Source organism: Elephantulus edwardii, unplaced genomic scaffold, assembly GCF_000299155.1.
Source record: "Elephantulus edwardii isolate Elephantulus edwardi_28Jun2011 unplaced genomic scaffold, EleEdw1.0 scaffold00063, whole genome shotgun sequence".
NCBI classification, from domain to species: Eukaryota; Metazoa; Chordata; class Mammalia; order Macroscelidea; family Macroscelididae; genus Elephantulus; species Elephantulus edwardii.
The window spans coordinates 11,681,031-11,697,875 of NW_006399813.1; positions in this window are offsets into that span (position 1 = coordinate 11,681,031).

The window sequence follows — 16,845 nt, forward strand, 5'->3', positions numbered from 1 at the left end:
TGATAGGGTATTATGGTTATCACAAGAGTCCAAAATTAGGTTGCATAGTGGAATGTAGTTGGGGCGGTGGGAGGGGTGCGGGGGGATTGTGTACCAGGGAGGGAGTCTTTCTTTTACTTTTGAAAGAGAGGAGCGAACTGGGGGGTGGGGGGAGAGGGCTGGGCAAGTAGAGAAGTGCAGCAATGAATGAATGGAAATCCAAACTCTCTGTAAATGTTCATTAAAATTATTTTTAAAAAAAAAGATTACTGTGAGTAATAGTTCACTCAGCAGCACCTAAAAACAACAACAACAAAACAACCACAAACTCACTTCTCATTTCCCAGGAAACTCTCACTTCTCATTCCCCAGGAGACTCTACCACCTGCCTCAGATTGCCATAAATGTGCCAGGTCCCTATGCAAAACTGAAGAGAGGGCACTATCAACAACAATGTCTTCAGAAGATCATTCGCTCATCCAGTCAATGTGTATTATACTGTCTCTAAGTTACAAATACGAAGACAGACTCTTTGTAAGGAATTCATATCACAGTGGGAATGGAAAAATATGTATATAACAAAGGATACCAGAAGACTAGTGCTTTAACAGAGATTGATAAGGAGGTAGAGAGAAAGTTAGGATAATTAGAACTAGAAGGAGTGGAGGAGGCTCTGGTGGCCTGGTGGCAAGAAGCTGTGCTGAAATCCTGAAGGCACGCATTTCAAGGCCACCAGTTGCTCTGTGGAAGAAGGATAGGCAATTTCCTCCCATGCTATTAACTGCCTCTGAAAACCCACCAGAGGGTCAGCTATAGGCAGTTCTGACTCTATGGCACATAACAAGAAGAAGGAGTGGAGAAGGTTGCATAAAAATGATAACTTTACCAAGATTGGGAAACATGTAGCTTATATCTAGGGAGAGAAAATGGAAAGAGGAGGGCAGTAGGAAAGAGCCTGACTCTAGTCTTAAGAAGTTCTGCCATTAGCAAGTAATCAGGAATAGTTACAGAACTGGAGACTCTGAAATAATGAAGGAGGGTTAGAAGATGCAGTCAAAGGAAGAATTTTGAACGTGAAGCTAAAGCACACAAGGCTTCACATTGCGGAAGCTTGGGGAAGATTTTTGAGACAAGAGTGATTAGATTGCAGCATCACAGATCAATAATTAGGAAAAGATTGTGGACAAGAAATGAGAGAACAGCTATGGGGAGGCTCTTAAGAGCAGTTGTTGAGTAAAGTTGATTTTCTGAGTAAAGGTAGCAAGATTGAGTCAATTCTGACTCAAAGTGACTCTACAAGAGAGAGTGGAAAAGTTTCCAAGGCTCTAAATTTTTTTAAAGCAAATTTCCTATCTTTTTCCACCCCTTGGAGCAGATGGTAGGTTTAATTAAAGTTTATTGAACTTTTTATTCCAACACTTAACCCCCTACAACCAGGGGACCTTGATTTTCCAAATATTCAACTCAACTCACTGCGTCGAGTGAGTTTCAACATGCAATAACCCTTCATTGGGTTTCCAAGGTTATAAACTTTAATGGGTAGAGACTACCCATTTTTCTCTCTTGGAGATGCTGGTGGATTTCCAGAAGAGGCAGGACCTTTTATTTTGTTGTGCATCACATTACAGACACCTCCACCAGAGCTCCACTTTTCTAAGCTAGGGGCATCAAGTTCCAGAAGATATTGTATTTATTATATTATATCATATATCATATCATTATATATTATATATTATATATTATGGCTGAAGTAGTCTAAGTAACTGAGCTAGCCTTGAGATCATTCCTCAAGAACCTATCTGCATTCCTCAGACATCATCTTCACCCGAGCTGGTCTCTGAAGGAAAAGACACTTCAGCTACTGGCCCAGGTGGTCTGTGCAGCAGCAGCTTCCAGCGCCACCTGTAGGAGCATGCAGGTAAGTCAAGTCTTAATGGGCATTGTGTCATGAATCTGATGTCATGAATCCAGGTGGCACTCCAGCTGTTGCTACTTTGACAAGCTTCTGATAAGAAGAAAATGTTCTCTTTTATACCTAAGCAGCAAAGCATTTACCTGCTACATAGACATAGCTTTTCCACGATGGGATTAAATGGTGCCATTTTATTAGCAGCTTTGAAAAGGAAATTATTTCCTTCCCTCCCTTTCTGCCCTATCCACTGATAGATTTAGGGTTCCATGATTGTTTGAGATACACCGATTTCCTCACTGAAGTAATTCCCACTGTGAATAGTCCCTCCATCCACACCGTTAATATTCTAGTTCAAGCCACTATCATCATCTACCTGAACATTGCTTAAAGCCTTCTGCCTGCGCCTAGCTCTGCCTGCACTCCTTGTTCCATCATCCACAAAGAAGCCAGGATAGAATTCATAAAATACAACAGTCTCATCAGGTCACCTCCCTGTTCAAAATTCTCCCTATTGCCTTCTGGGAACTGTCAGATGTCTTTGGGGAGCGTCACAGGAACCTGCAAGGTGTTGCCCATGACCATTGCAGCCTCAATTTCTTCAGCCCTTCCCAAACCCCAAGCTCAGAATTCCCTCCAGTTCTCTAAAGCTGCCTGACTCTGCGACTCTGCACACATCATTCTCTTTGGTCAGTAGAAACAGAATACGAGCCAGACACATAACTTTGAATTTTTTAGTAACTACTTGGGTAAAAATATAAAATATTATCTCATCATTAATAATATATTTTTCTTTTCTCCCATTTATCCAAAATATTATCATTTAAATACATAATTAAGGTGATAAATTATTTTCCTTCCATTTATCAAAAATATTATCGTTTAAATATGTAGTAGCATGATAAATAATTAACATGATATCATTTCTTTTATTTCTTCTGTACTATGCCTTACAATACCTCTCACTTTGGAGTAGGGACATTTTCACATAAAAAGCAACTACATGTGACTCGTTGCTGCCATATTGGACATTATAGTCCTGGAACATTCTGCTTCTCTTCAAGCCCACCCTCGTTATCAGATCTCAGCAGAAAACTCATGTCCTCTAGTCCTGTTTGGGGCTCCTCCTCTGAGTTCTCACAGCCTCCTAATGGTCCCTCTTGTAATTGTCACACTCATTTGTGAGAGTTTGCATTCTTACCTGAATTCCAGACTCTGTCAGCTCCCTGAGGACAAGAATTGAGTTTGTCTTGTTTCTTAGGAAACTACAACACTGAACCCAAGAGGAAACAAAGTTCTCTCTGCCTCACTGTCCCATTCTTCACCATCAATGCACAATGCACACACACACACACACACACACAGACATATATATACACACATCCCTCACAGTCAATTATACATCCTCATACACTTTAAACTTGGAATAACACACACATGTACACTCACCTACACACACACACACTCCGTTATATACTCCACATTGATCTTTATGTACTTTGTACTAACATACTTTAAAGGGATGAGCACACACAGCCACATATATTCACATACATTGCAGAGGTTGGTGGGAAGCCCAGAGAAGTCTATTGTTTGCTCCAGGCCATACAGCAATGTGGGGTAGGAACAGAACTATATCCCCAAATGATTGTTGTTGTGACCATGCTGCCTGATTATATCTGCTACCTAGGACCTGAGGTCTGTGTGAACTAGAAAACTCAGCAACAGAATTGATTTTTTTAGGAAAAAATTGTATTGTCTAACTTCCCTGTTTCTTCTACTTGCTCTTCTTCAACCCTACAAAAGAAAGATGTATCCTTCACTTGTCCCCAGATTTACCTGGGTGGACTCTCAAGTGTATCAAGTAAAATGGGAAAACTAAAACCAGAATGTTAAATTTTGTCACTGATTGATTTAGGAAAGATGAACCTCCCTCAGGGCATCCAGTCAATACCTGGCCTGGTCCTGACTCCTGACATTGAGCTTCTCCAACGATTCTTTCCACAGATGTAGTCAATCTGGTTTCTGTGTGGTCCATCAGGTGAAGTCCATGTGTAAAATCACTTTTTATGTTTCTTAAAAAAGATATTTGCACTAGGTAGAGAAACTGCAGCAGCTGGAAGAAGTTAGTCTCCAGCTGCTCTATGCACCAACACCACAAAGGACAATTATAAACTTTAGAAGAGGCAGGTGCAGGCAAAAGATATTCCTACCAGACTACTGGAGATCTGACAGGGCATAGAGGTAGGAGGCCCTGTCCCCTCCCCCAACTCCAGCTAGAGAGAGTACAGCAACCAGGAGGAAGTTGGTCTCTGGCTGCACTGCACACCAGCACCACCAAGGACAATTACAAACTTTATAGAAGGCAAGGATAGGCAAGAGAAATTCACACCAGACTACATAAGACCTGAAAGGGAGGCTGTATAGAGGTACCTTGATCTGCATGCCTCATCACACTCCAGATAGGCTATAGCAGTCAGGGAGAAACTGGTCTCAGGCCACACTGAACCAGGAAGGACAATTTTATTATTTTAATAATTAATTTTAGATAATTAGTTATAATGAATACATAATTTTATAATTAAGAAGAAGTGTGTAGCACTCAGATGAGATTCCTGCAAGACGGCACTTCAGTCTGGAGAGAGGGTGAAGGACTTTAAGAAAGGTGAACTTTCCTACCACACAGAACCAGAAATGACTCCTGTGTATAGCAAGTTACCCTCTCCCATAAAAGGAACACTGTAAGCCTACAACTAATCAATAACATTATAAAAAACTATCAACAATATGTGCAGACACTATAGAAACAGCAGAACACATAGCAAGAAAAGCTTGTCATAATGTCAAGAAAGCAGCAGGCAGCTTCAAACGTAGTGAAAAAAACAAAATAAAAAGCCTTCTCCTTAAAAAGCAGAGCACATTGTAGACTCAATGAATACCCTAGAGACAGAGAGGTAGAAGAACTATATTGATGAAGAGTCACATGAACATCTAATAAAGAAGGTACAAATGATGGAAAAAAGAATGGAAGCCATAAATAAAGCAAATATAATAGAGACAGGAAACCAGAAGAAATATATTGATGTGAAATAAAATGGACAGCTACAGAAGAAGGTACAAATGATGGAAGAAAGAATTGAAACTATAAATAAAGTGAATACTCCTGAGACAGGGAGCCAGAAGAAAGATATCAATAGAGAGAAATATGAAGAACTGGAAGAAATTGCAGAATATGGAAAAATTGAAACTGTATATAAAGAGGTCCAAGAACTTCAAAACTCATCACAACACAGAGATAGTACAGTCAGCATAGTACTGAAAAGAACAAATGCATGAAAATGCAATTCAGAATGTTAAGATTGAAATAGCAGAAGTTTCCAACTTGATGGAAGGACAAAAAAGAAGTACAGAAGAGATGAAACAAAGTGCCAGCGGGCTAAAAGAAAAGCACACCGAATTGGAAGATACTAGGGGTAGAAAACAGAGAAGAGATGGAAGGAAAATGAGGAAAACATTAAACTCATGTGATATAACATAAAAAGGAACAATATATGTATGATCAGAATTTCAAAACATGACAGAGGCAAAAAAGCACTCAGAAAACTGTGGAAGAGATATTAGAAGAAAACTTCCCAAGTATCATGAAGAATAAGGAAATCCACATTCAAGAATCTCAGCAAACCTCAAATTGACAAGACTCCAAAGAAAAACATCAAAACATAGTCTAATTCTACAAAATAAATAATAAGGTTAGAATAATAAAAGCAACACTAGAGAAGCAAAGAGTCATATATCCCTTTTAAACAGTTCTCTCCCTCATCTGTTTCAATGCAGTATACATCATTACTCCCCTCCTTCTCTGTTTTTCCTCAACCCCCATGTCAGTCCTGTTTTACAATAGTGGCCCTATGCAATATTTGTCCTTTTGTGACTGAGATATTTCACTCAGCATACCCAGAAGATCAGAATCTTGAGTGACTTTGATGCAAAATATCCCAGTTTCTTAAATAAAACAAAAACTATCACAGGCAAATAGGAAATTGTGGCCCAGTCACAGGAAGGGAACAGTCAGTAAAAACTGTTTTGGTCATTCAAATATCTTCCTCTGTGAAAATTATTTCCACGTCTTTTGCCCATTTTGTAATTGGGTTATCAGTCTTTTTCTTGTGGAGGCCCAGGAGTATTCTGTAAATTTTTGTGTCATTATACTATAACGTGTATGAGAATCCAAGGGGTGGGAGTAGGGGGGAGCAGAGGGGTGAGGATGGGGGTGTTAATCATAGGGTTGCACAATTTGATTGGGGGGTGTGAAGGAAATGGGAAAGATCCAGCATGAAAAATAATGTATTTGAGTTTTGTAAATAAACCAGTATAAAATTAAAATAAAACGAAAAAGAAAAGAGTCACCTACAAAGGAGAACAAGTTATATGCCTGATTTCATGGGGTTGTAGAGTTTAGTGGAGGTGGAGAAAGTGGGAGAAAATCCACAAAACAATATACATGAATGAAACACAATATAAACAAATCATTGTATACAAACCAATAATTTATCTTAAAAAAAATGAAATATAGCTAAAAATCACCACCACCATTGTACCTGACCGATTTTAGAAACGAGCAGTCCTTTGCAATCATTTCAATACCCAGATAGGATGAGCCCACCAAAAGCACATTTGATCAAAGTATAGGTTTGTTATATTGATTCATTTAAATACAATTGGAATGTTTTAAGGCCTACCCAAGTTTATAAGTTATATTGAATAAAACCACAGATAAAAATTTTATGTTATTTCAGTTGTGGTAGTTAAAATCTATTTCATCAAATCCTATGATGAGACATTTATTATAATTATCATCAATCTCAAGCTTATTTCATCTTATAAAATGTTTAATATTTTTCTCAGACACTGCCTATTAATCAAAAAATAAAATTAAGTGCTAGTTGATTAACCAATTCCTTTTTAGCAGTATATAACTTTCTCTTTAACTAAATTAATTGCAAGAGTTTATCCCAATGTCTAATGAAATTAAAGAAGTTCGTTCTGTGTTTTTTAATACAAGATTGTTATGTAATTATTCCCAAAAGCCAGTTCCAAAGTTGTATGTTCATGCAAACACATTTACTAAAAAGAATGCCATCTCTTTAATCACACTCTGTGTCTCATAAATAATTCACAATTTGGGTAGTACATAACATTTCATTATGACAAACTGAATAATGAGAAACAGCATATAGGTTTAATTATGTATTTATAAGTTTTCATAAAATAAGTTATATTCTTTATCATTTTAATCATAACTGTCATTAGTAAATTTTTTACAAGTAATTCTTCACAAGTTTTTTTCTCTCTCATAAACTCCAAGACAAATATATTTCTTTGAGTTAAGTATCTAAATTTGTGGACTGGTTTGACAAAGAAAACTGGCTTTGCCAATTTGGTTGTGTGTAGGGTATTTTTCTGAAATTACTTGGGTTCTCAAGTTTTCACCAAAAAAAAATGTTTAAAGCAAATAATAAGATAAAGAGATCTTATTTCTTTATAAAAATACTATTAGAAAAAAGATCTTGAAGTAAACTCTATTCTCATTTCTCAACACTTCTTAATAAATTGAATGAGCCAAGGTAACTCTATGTGAAGAATAAAAATTATAATAATAATTATAATTAATAAATTTGAGAAAGTTTTTTTCATATATTCTCCAACCTTGAGAAAGGAAATGGCTCTAGTAATGGGTAACAAATTACTCAGGAAGTTCTTTCTTTATAAAAAAAAATGGAAATATCATTTTTTTATAATGAGCAGCAACTGGGAATTTAGACATTTAACATCTTCTCCCTCAAAAAAGGCCTAATAAAGGCATTCTGGTGGCATAGGGAATAGTGTATCATCCTATTAGTGTATCATACTACATCCTATTAGTGTATCATACTATCATACTGCTGGAAGTCAGTAGTTATAATCCACCAGCTTCTCTAAGGGAGAAGGATCACAGTCACCTCCCTAACGATTTATAGTCCTGATAAAGGATCATTTTGAGTTATATTTGACTGGATGAAAACTGGGTTTAGCCCTTGTCTTGCCACCAATTTATTCACATATGCACGGCTTATCAGTGTGCACATCAAGAAAAGCAAAACAGATTTTTAAAAAAATAGACTTACTGTTGCACCCTGAGTCATTCCCAAAATAAATAGTCCTTATTATCAGAATCAACCCAATGAGAACGGTTTGGGTTCATTATCTAGTGCGAACAGGTCACACAAATCTCATTAAGGAATGTATTTCCGATAAATGTATACGACTTACTTAATTTAGGACTGACAAAATCTATATTGATGTCATTTTGATAACTTGCACACTCATGATTATAACGGTCTTTGAATCAAGAAGGACTTCTGTTCTTTAGAGTCTTTTGGAAGTATTTTAAAATGAAAAGATTGCATGCAGAGCACTATTTTGGAAATACATAGTGAATGATCAGAAAGCCTGTATCCTTGATCATTTCCATTCGGACACTCAGTGACCCTAAAGGACAGAGTAGAATTACCCCATAGAGTTTCCAAGCCTGTAACATTTATAGAAGAAGAGTTTTTAAAAGAAACTATATTCTCATTTCCTAACACTTGTCAATAAATTGAATGAGATAAGGGAACTTCACGTGAAAAAGAAAAATAATTATGTTGCTGTTGTTGTGTATTGTCGAGTCTGAATCAACCCATACTGACCCTCGGGTGGGTTTTCAGAGGCAGTTAATTGCACAAGAAGAAGACTGCTCATCCGTCTCCTGCAGAGCTACTGGTGGATTCGAACCGTGAGGATTCGAGATTTCAGCGCAGCATCTTACTAATAACAAGAGTAAATTATAATCAGTAAAATTTGGTGATGATTTTTTTCATATATTCTCCTACATTGAGAAAAGAAGTAGTTTCAGTGATGGGTAACAAATACTTACAAATATTTTTATTTTAAAAAATGAAAATATAGAACCAATTTTTAACAATAAGCAGCAACTAAGAGTATGGACTTTTAACATTTCCCCTCCTTCTCCACACACACAAAAATGTCCAAATAAAGGAGTCTTTTACCCATAGAATAACACCTGGGTACAAGCCTCCCATCTTTCATACTGCAGCCCAGATATTAACCACTACACTACCAGAACTACAGAGTATAAAATAATACTGCACTGGAATAAAATTCTATGGGGAATAAAATAGAAATATGAGCTTTAAGAATGCTAAAGAGTGAAATAAAATTTCCCAATATTAAAGAAATGGTTTGTTCACATACTTCCTAAATGGACACGGTGAATCTCAAATCACTGTGACATTTAGATTACACTGAACAAATTTAACAAGTAATAACAGTTTCATTTTAATAAGTCAATATTTATAATACACTAAAATCCTTTGGAATGATTTCAACTAATGGTAAAAAATTGATGTCAACTTAAAAATGTTTGAGGAGCTATAAAGAGTTTCAGAATATATTTTGGAGGTAAGGATATGACCTTCTCGAGTTTTATCCTCTCTGTAACTGCTACTAAGCGAAGGGTAGTTCAAATCCCCCAGCTGTGCAGGGACAGAAAGATAGTAGTCGGCTCCTGTCAAGATTTACAGCCTCAGAAACCGAGTGAAGTGTTATGTAAGTAAAAATAGACAATGACAGTGGTGGGGGGTAGGGAGGTTGGTTTACAACACAGGAGTCATGGTAGGCCAATGGTTAAAGCGGTAAGCCACAAACTGAGAAGGGAAAAGATGAGTCTGCTTCTGTGAAGAGACACAGCCCTCCGGCCACTTCCACTCTGTCATGCAGGGTCTCCCGAGTCAGTATCTACCCCAGAGTAATGCTTGTTTTATATAGCTGCAGCCTTTCAATGCAAAAGGAACTCCACATGGGCCAAGTTGTTTTACTAAATGGACTAGTTCATTTCAGAAGTAGAAGCAGTGGGGACTTTTTTTTTTCATATATGCCATAGATGGGGTGCTTTACATTATATCATTTATTAATAAAATATTTGAGGTTATTAGTATTTCCTTTTATAATTTTCTTATTTGGATGAAAGTTTACAGTTCATATTGATTTTACAGTCAATCCTTCACAGGCATTTTGTTTTATAACATTTATTATAATTGATTCTTATCATTAATTTATTACCAAGTCCAATCAAACTTACTGTATATTGCCTTTCCCTTCACCCAGCTTATCTGTTTATAAATGTTTACTCCTCTTTCTCTCCCTTTTATCCCTGTTAAACCTCCAAGCTTGATTCTATTTGCATATAAACCTTTCCTTAAGCTTTTTATAAACTTGAGTGGTGTACAGTTAACCTAGGTTAGGTGATGTAGCTCAGCAGCTAACCAAAGGACCAGAGATTGGACCCACCCAGTAGCTCTACAGGAGAAAATATCTGGTGAGTGGTTCCTATAAAGTTGTTGCTGTTGTTATGTGCCATTGAGTCACCTGTGACTCATAGCAACTTTATGTACAATAGCTCTGAACCCTGCCCTATCCTGAGACAGTCTCACTGACTCTGACACACCTAATCCCATTGGCCCAGTTACCGTGACAATCTATCTCATCCAGAGTCTTCCTCTAACCTACACTGTCCCTCCACCCATCCAACAGGATGTCTTTTTCCAAGGACTAGTCCTTCTGGACCATGTGCCCAAAGAATGTGAGATGAAACGTCAAAATCCTTGCCTCCAAGGACAAACTTGGTTCTACCCTCTCAAAGACAGACCTGTTTGTTCTCTTGATGGTCCATGCATGCTGTGTTCAAGAGTCTTTTCCTGCACCACAACTCAAATATGGATTCTTCTTTTATTATCCTTAGTCATTTTCCAGCTCTCTAATGCATAGTAAGTAATTGTGAAGACCATAACCTGGATCAGGCACACCTTAGTCTCTAGACTGACATCACTGGTCTTTGGCACTTTGGAGAGGTCCCTGACAGTAGGCTATGCAGTTCATCTTTTGATTTCTTGACTGTTTGTGCCAAGAGTGTTGATTGTAGAGCTGAGCAGGCTGAAATTGTTAACAACCTCAATCTCTTCTCCATCTATCTTTTATTTCCCATAAAGACAGTTTAGGAATTCCAACATGGCAGTTCTATTTTGTCAAATGTGGCTCCTATGTGTTGGAATTAACCTAAAAAAAACCCTAACCACTATAAATAACTATTGTTAATATAATCACCATTATTAATGATACTGAGCACTTAATATATTTTGGACAATGAGCTGCAAACTTTATATGAGCTATCTTAATCAACACTGGGATTTTTTTATCTCATTTTACAGATAAGTAAAGGATCCAGTATATCTCTCCAAAGCTAAACAGCAGATGAGTGTCATGCCTTATCATGACTCCAACGTTCACACTTCCAACCTCAAGTGTTGCCTTGCCCCTTTGAAATAAAACTCTGAGAGTTTAAATAATTCAGTAAGATTTCAAGTGGTAAATCTGGTCCATCTGATTCATTCATTCCTTATTTTCTTCCACAAATAAGGTCAATCACTATTTGATAATACAAATATATTTACCGACACTGTTCCAAGTACAGTGTTATACCCTTTGTTTTCTATAGTTATGAAAGCAGGTTGTTGTTGTTGTTATATGCCGTCAAGTCACTTGAGACTCATAGCGACCCTATGTACAACAGCCCTAAACTCTGCTCTGTCCTGTGCCAATCGCACTGTCTCCGACACTCCCATCCCAATTATCCCAGTCACTGAATCAATAAAATGTATTATAATTATTTATTATAATTACTACCCCTTCATTTGTTTTGTTTTGGTTTGGTGTCTGGTTTTGTGGTGGGATTTTTTTTGGTGTGTGGTGTTTTTGTTTGTTGGTTGGTTGGTTGGTTGGTTTGGTTTGGTTTGGTTTGGTTTGGGTTGGTTTGGTTTGGTTTGGTTTGGTTTGGTTTTGGCAAGTGAAAAACTAGAATTTCCCAGAACTTTATCTGGACATACCCTACCTCATCAACTTCTTTTAAACTTCATGTGACTAGCAGGTGTGGAAAACCAAACCAAGGTAGTTAAGACAAACCCTGGTGGCCTGGTTTGTATGGAGTTGCACCGCTAAGACAAAGGCCATGTCTCTCTGGCAGTTTGAATCTGCCAGGGACTCATCCAGAGGAAAATGGACAATCACATCCGAAGCCTTGACAGCTCACTGGATATCAGCTATGAGTAGAGCTGGCTCTGATTTGAGGCCAGTGAGTGAGCTTAGAACACAGAGAGCTTGCACAGTCCTTCACACTATCTTTCATGAAATTGAATGTCACTGAAAGTAGATGCTGGCTCCGACTGACTTGCCCAGTTGAGAAAGTGCATGTCAACAACTCCTGTCATGATGTTGAGCAGGGAGCACACAGACTAAGCAGAAAACAAGAAACAGACATACCTGAAGGCCTCAGAGAGGGCTGTGTGTTTTCCTCCAACCCTCCATTCTCTGGGTGCTTGTGTTGTTAGCAAAGACTGAGTCTTTGTTGGAAGAGTCCCTAGGTGGGACAAATAGTTAATATGTTCAGCAACTAAGCAAATGGTTGGAGGTTTGAGTCCACCCAGAGGTTCCTCAGAAGAAAGACTTTAGCAACCTTACTTCTAAAAACCAACAATTGAACATTCTCTGGAACATAGTTCTACTGTGACACACGTAAGAAGTCACCATGAGCCGGGGTCGACAACTCGCTCTGGTTTCACTGGACTTTGCATAAAGGTCCTCATTTGTTAAGTGTGCCCAAGTCAGTGAGGGAAGGAGGCCATTTTAGACTAATATTACAATTGTAAAAATGCAAAAAGTTATTTGACTCAGAGAACCAGAGCTGTGGAGAAACACACTAACAATGAGAGAGAAGGAACAAAATATGAGCAGAGGGGGCTTTCACTCTGCAGAGGGGACCCCCCACAGGAACTTCCGGCCTGGACTTCCAGAGTTCCCCTGTCCATGTTCATTCTAATGCTTTGTGTGAAAGGTACATCTTAAAGAGAAATAGTCTCTCTCCATGCACGCTCTCTCTCTGTCTCTTTTCCCCTCACCTAAAAGATATAGAAGGACAAAATGACTTTTGTTTCCTCTTTTCCCAGTTAACTAAACATGGCATTTGACCTCCAGTCTGGAACACAACCTGACAAGCAGGATGAGGGATTAGATGGGACAACAGCCTGGGGCAGTCTCTCATGGAATGAGGGAAATCTGAGCTGTCTTTTCTTCTAAAATGTGTGACAATCATCCAAAAAGAGCAAACTGTCAAACTTACCTCTTGCCGCAATGGGACTGCCAGACTGCTGCCATCTTTATTTCATTGATCTATTAATCTTATAATTCAATACAGGACTCTTGTTGTCCCTCACTAGGAAAGCAGAATTGACCCATTTGAGCTGCGTTTGTGGAGAACACTGACTATACTTTGGACCATCTGAAGAAGACACAAATCATTGTTGGGAGAAATATAACCAGGATGCCCCTTAGAAGCAAAGATGGTGAAACTTCAGCTTGTTTACATTTTTTAAAGAATATTTAGCTATTTCTTTTTATTGAGAGATTAATATATTTACTATTTACTCAGCTTTAAGCATTGTCAAACAAAGGTAGCGTAATTTTTGAACATTATCTTGCTGGCCTGGTGGATAGAAAGTGATGCTACCAAGCCAGAGGTGGGTGATTTTAATCTACGGCCCTCAGGCCTGGTTTTAATCGGTTTTGGTCAAATATCCTTCTAAGTGGTATAGCACTGGCCTGTCCATTTGCTGTACAGAGGTAACTCATGGTTGCTGTGATGCTGAACACTGTGCAATGATGTGTCAAATGTGATAATGCTTATCTATAGTGGACAGTGTTTGGTGGAGCTCCTCGATTCAAACAAGCTTGGAAGCAGGAGTGGCATCCACTTCCAAAACAGCTTGCCTCGAAAGACTATTAGCATGGAGAAATGATGAAACTTATACAAGTGTCCAGGTCTTTCATTCATAGGGTCACTATGAGTCGTCTATGACTTGATGGCACTTAACAACAACAACAGCAATCTTTTCATGCAGCTTAACAGGGACCAGGATTTGATTCTCAGCCAATAGAGTTTGTACACAGCCACCACTTGTCAGAGACTCATGTGTGACTGAGATGCTGAACAGATTTCCTTTTAACTCATCATCAGGAAAGAGAAAACACTTGGAACTGTTGTTGTTATGTATTGTCAAGCAGAACAGACTCATAGTTGAGACTCTGGAAGGTTCTCAGAGGTTGTAAGTCACACAGGAGGAGGCTGCCCATTCGTCCTCCATGGATTCAAACTGCATGCATTTGGGTTGGTAGCACTGCTTCTTAACCACTATGCCACCAGAGCTCCCTGAATCACTAGCAAAGAACAGTGGTTTTGGCAAAGTAGAAGGTCAGAGAAAATGGGGGTGAGCCACAATGATAGATAATGACTCAAAACCTCAATAATAGACAAAAAATACCAATTGTGTTGAAGATGGGTGTGATGGGACTTGGCTCCTTCTGCTGTACAATGGAGCCACCTTGAAGGCACTTAACAACAAGGACCAAGCTAAGCAGACTTGATAAATATGTTGAAGTTCCAAAAGCCAAGAGTACTGTATCTTCTTGGTCACACACTCCTGAAGATGGTTATATTAGGAGAGGATATTCTGAGGGAAGAAAATATGTTCTGCCCCATCAGAGTGAGGGAACTATTTGTGGAGACACTCTGATGGCTTAGTGGTAAGGAAACTTGTTGGCAATCAAAAGGCACATAGTTTGAATTCACCAGCTGCTCCATGGGAGAAAGATGGACAATCTACTCGCATGTAATTTACTGCCTCTAAAAACCCACTGGAGGGTCAGCTATGAGTCAGTTCTGGTTCAACGGCCCACAATAACAACAACCATGCACTCACCCATCACTCGTCTGTCAGTTTGCAGGGTGTCCATGGTGGATTACTTTCAGCAGAGACTCCAGACTAAGGAGCAATACTGGAAATGCACTTCTGAAAAAAAAAGGCCTATGAAAACCCTACGGATAAGGGGGAAATATTGTTAGAATGCCTGAATAGAAACTCTTCAGGTTAGAAGGCGCCCAAAATATGCCTGAGCATGAGCTACCTCCTCAAAGTAGAGTCTATTGTAATGTTGTGGATAGAATAAGCTCACTGGACCAATTGGCAGCATCAGGATGGATGGTGAAGAGATTGAGATTGTGCACAGCTTTAGTTTGCTTGGCTCCATAGTCAACAGTCTTGGCACCAGCAGCCAGGAAATTAAAAGGCACATTGCCATGGGAAAGTCTGCTGTTAGGGACCTCTCCAAAGTGCTGAAGAGCAGTGATGTCTCTCTGGAGACTAAGGTGCGTCTGATACAGGCCATGGTCTTCGCAATCACCTGTTATGCATCAGAGAGTTGGACAATGACCAAGGAGGATAGAAGGAGAATTGATGCCTTTGAGCTGTGGTGCTGGAGAAGAGTATTGAGAATACCATGGACTGCTAGGAAAACAAACAGATTTGTCCTGGAAAGGGTTAAACCGGGTGGCTCCTTGGAGGCAAGGATTCTGAGGCTCCGTCTAACATGCTTTGGACATGTTGTGAGGAGAGACCGGTCCTTGGAGAGGGACATCATGCTTGGGAGGGTGGAGGGACAGCGCAGGAGAGGAAGGCCCTCTATGAGGTGGATTGATTCAGTGACTGGGATAATTGGGATGGGAGTGTCAGAGACAGTGCGATTGGCACAGGACAGAGCGGAGTTTAGGGCTGTTGTACAGGTCGCTATGAGTCGCAGGCGACTCAACGGCACATAACAACAACAAACAACATGAGCTACCTCCTCAAAGTAGAGTCTATTGTAATGTTGAGGATCGAATAAGCTCTTACTCAATGAAGGACCTTCCTTTGCTTATGTGACGAGACTCAAAATGAGGAGAAACAACTGCAACCATCCATTAATAACTGGGGAATAAAGAATGTATGAAATATAAATCCGAGAAAATTGGAAGCTGTCAAACATGAAATGGAATAAGATTGCCATCCAGGCATTCATGAGCTGAGATGGACTGGTGTCGGCCATTTTTCGTTAGGCAATCACATGATCTACTATGCCAGAAATGACAAATTGAAGACAAACTGTATTACCGTCATTATCAGGAAGAGCATTTCAAGATCTATCCTGAAGTACAATGTTGTAATTGGTAGGGTACTATCCAAATGCATACCAGGAAGTCCTGTTAATACAAATATTATTCAAATATATGCACCAACCATGAAAGTCAAAGACAAAGACATTGAGCATTGAGAAGGTCTATCAATTTCTGCCGTCTGAAATTGATCAAACATGCCATCAAGATGTATTTCTAATAATTGGTGACTGGGATGCAAAAGCTGTTGGAAACAAATAACAAGAGCAAGAAGTAGTTGGGAAATACGATCGTGTTTGAAGTGGTACCGATCTTCCTGCTTCCCAGCAGCCTCTAGCCTACCTCCTGTCTGGCCTGTTTTTCATGGGGTGGGGGGGGCAGTGAGAAATGATAACTCCAGTTCAGGTTCCTCATACTTCTGGAGCAGGAGTAAAATCCAAGTACCATTGAAGACGTAAGGAGCTCAGACTTGACCTTTGCTTTTCTGCTGTCCCTTCAATAGCTTCCATATCCTCTTGAGCTTCAATTCCTTCTCTGTAAAATGTGAAGATTCTCTCTTGCTTGCTCCACACTATTGGGAGAGCATTCTTCTAGCTGGTGTGAGATAAACTCAAGGGCGACCAGGGGCTTAACTATCTCCATCTGAATCTTAAGCCAACCCCAAGGCAGTGCTAGGCAGTAACTCCACAGAAAGCTTCCCCTCAGGAGCACCATGTGGTGCTACTTTCAGTTGCCCCCTTCTTGCTTCCCAGGGATGATGTGTCCCAACCACTGCCTCCTCCACTTTCTCCCTTTCTCCTCTTCTTCTTTTTGTTCTCTCTCT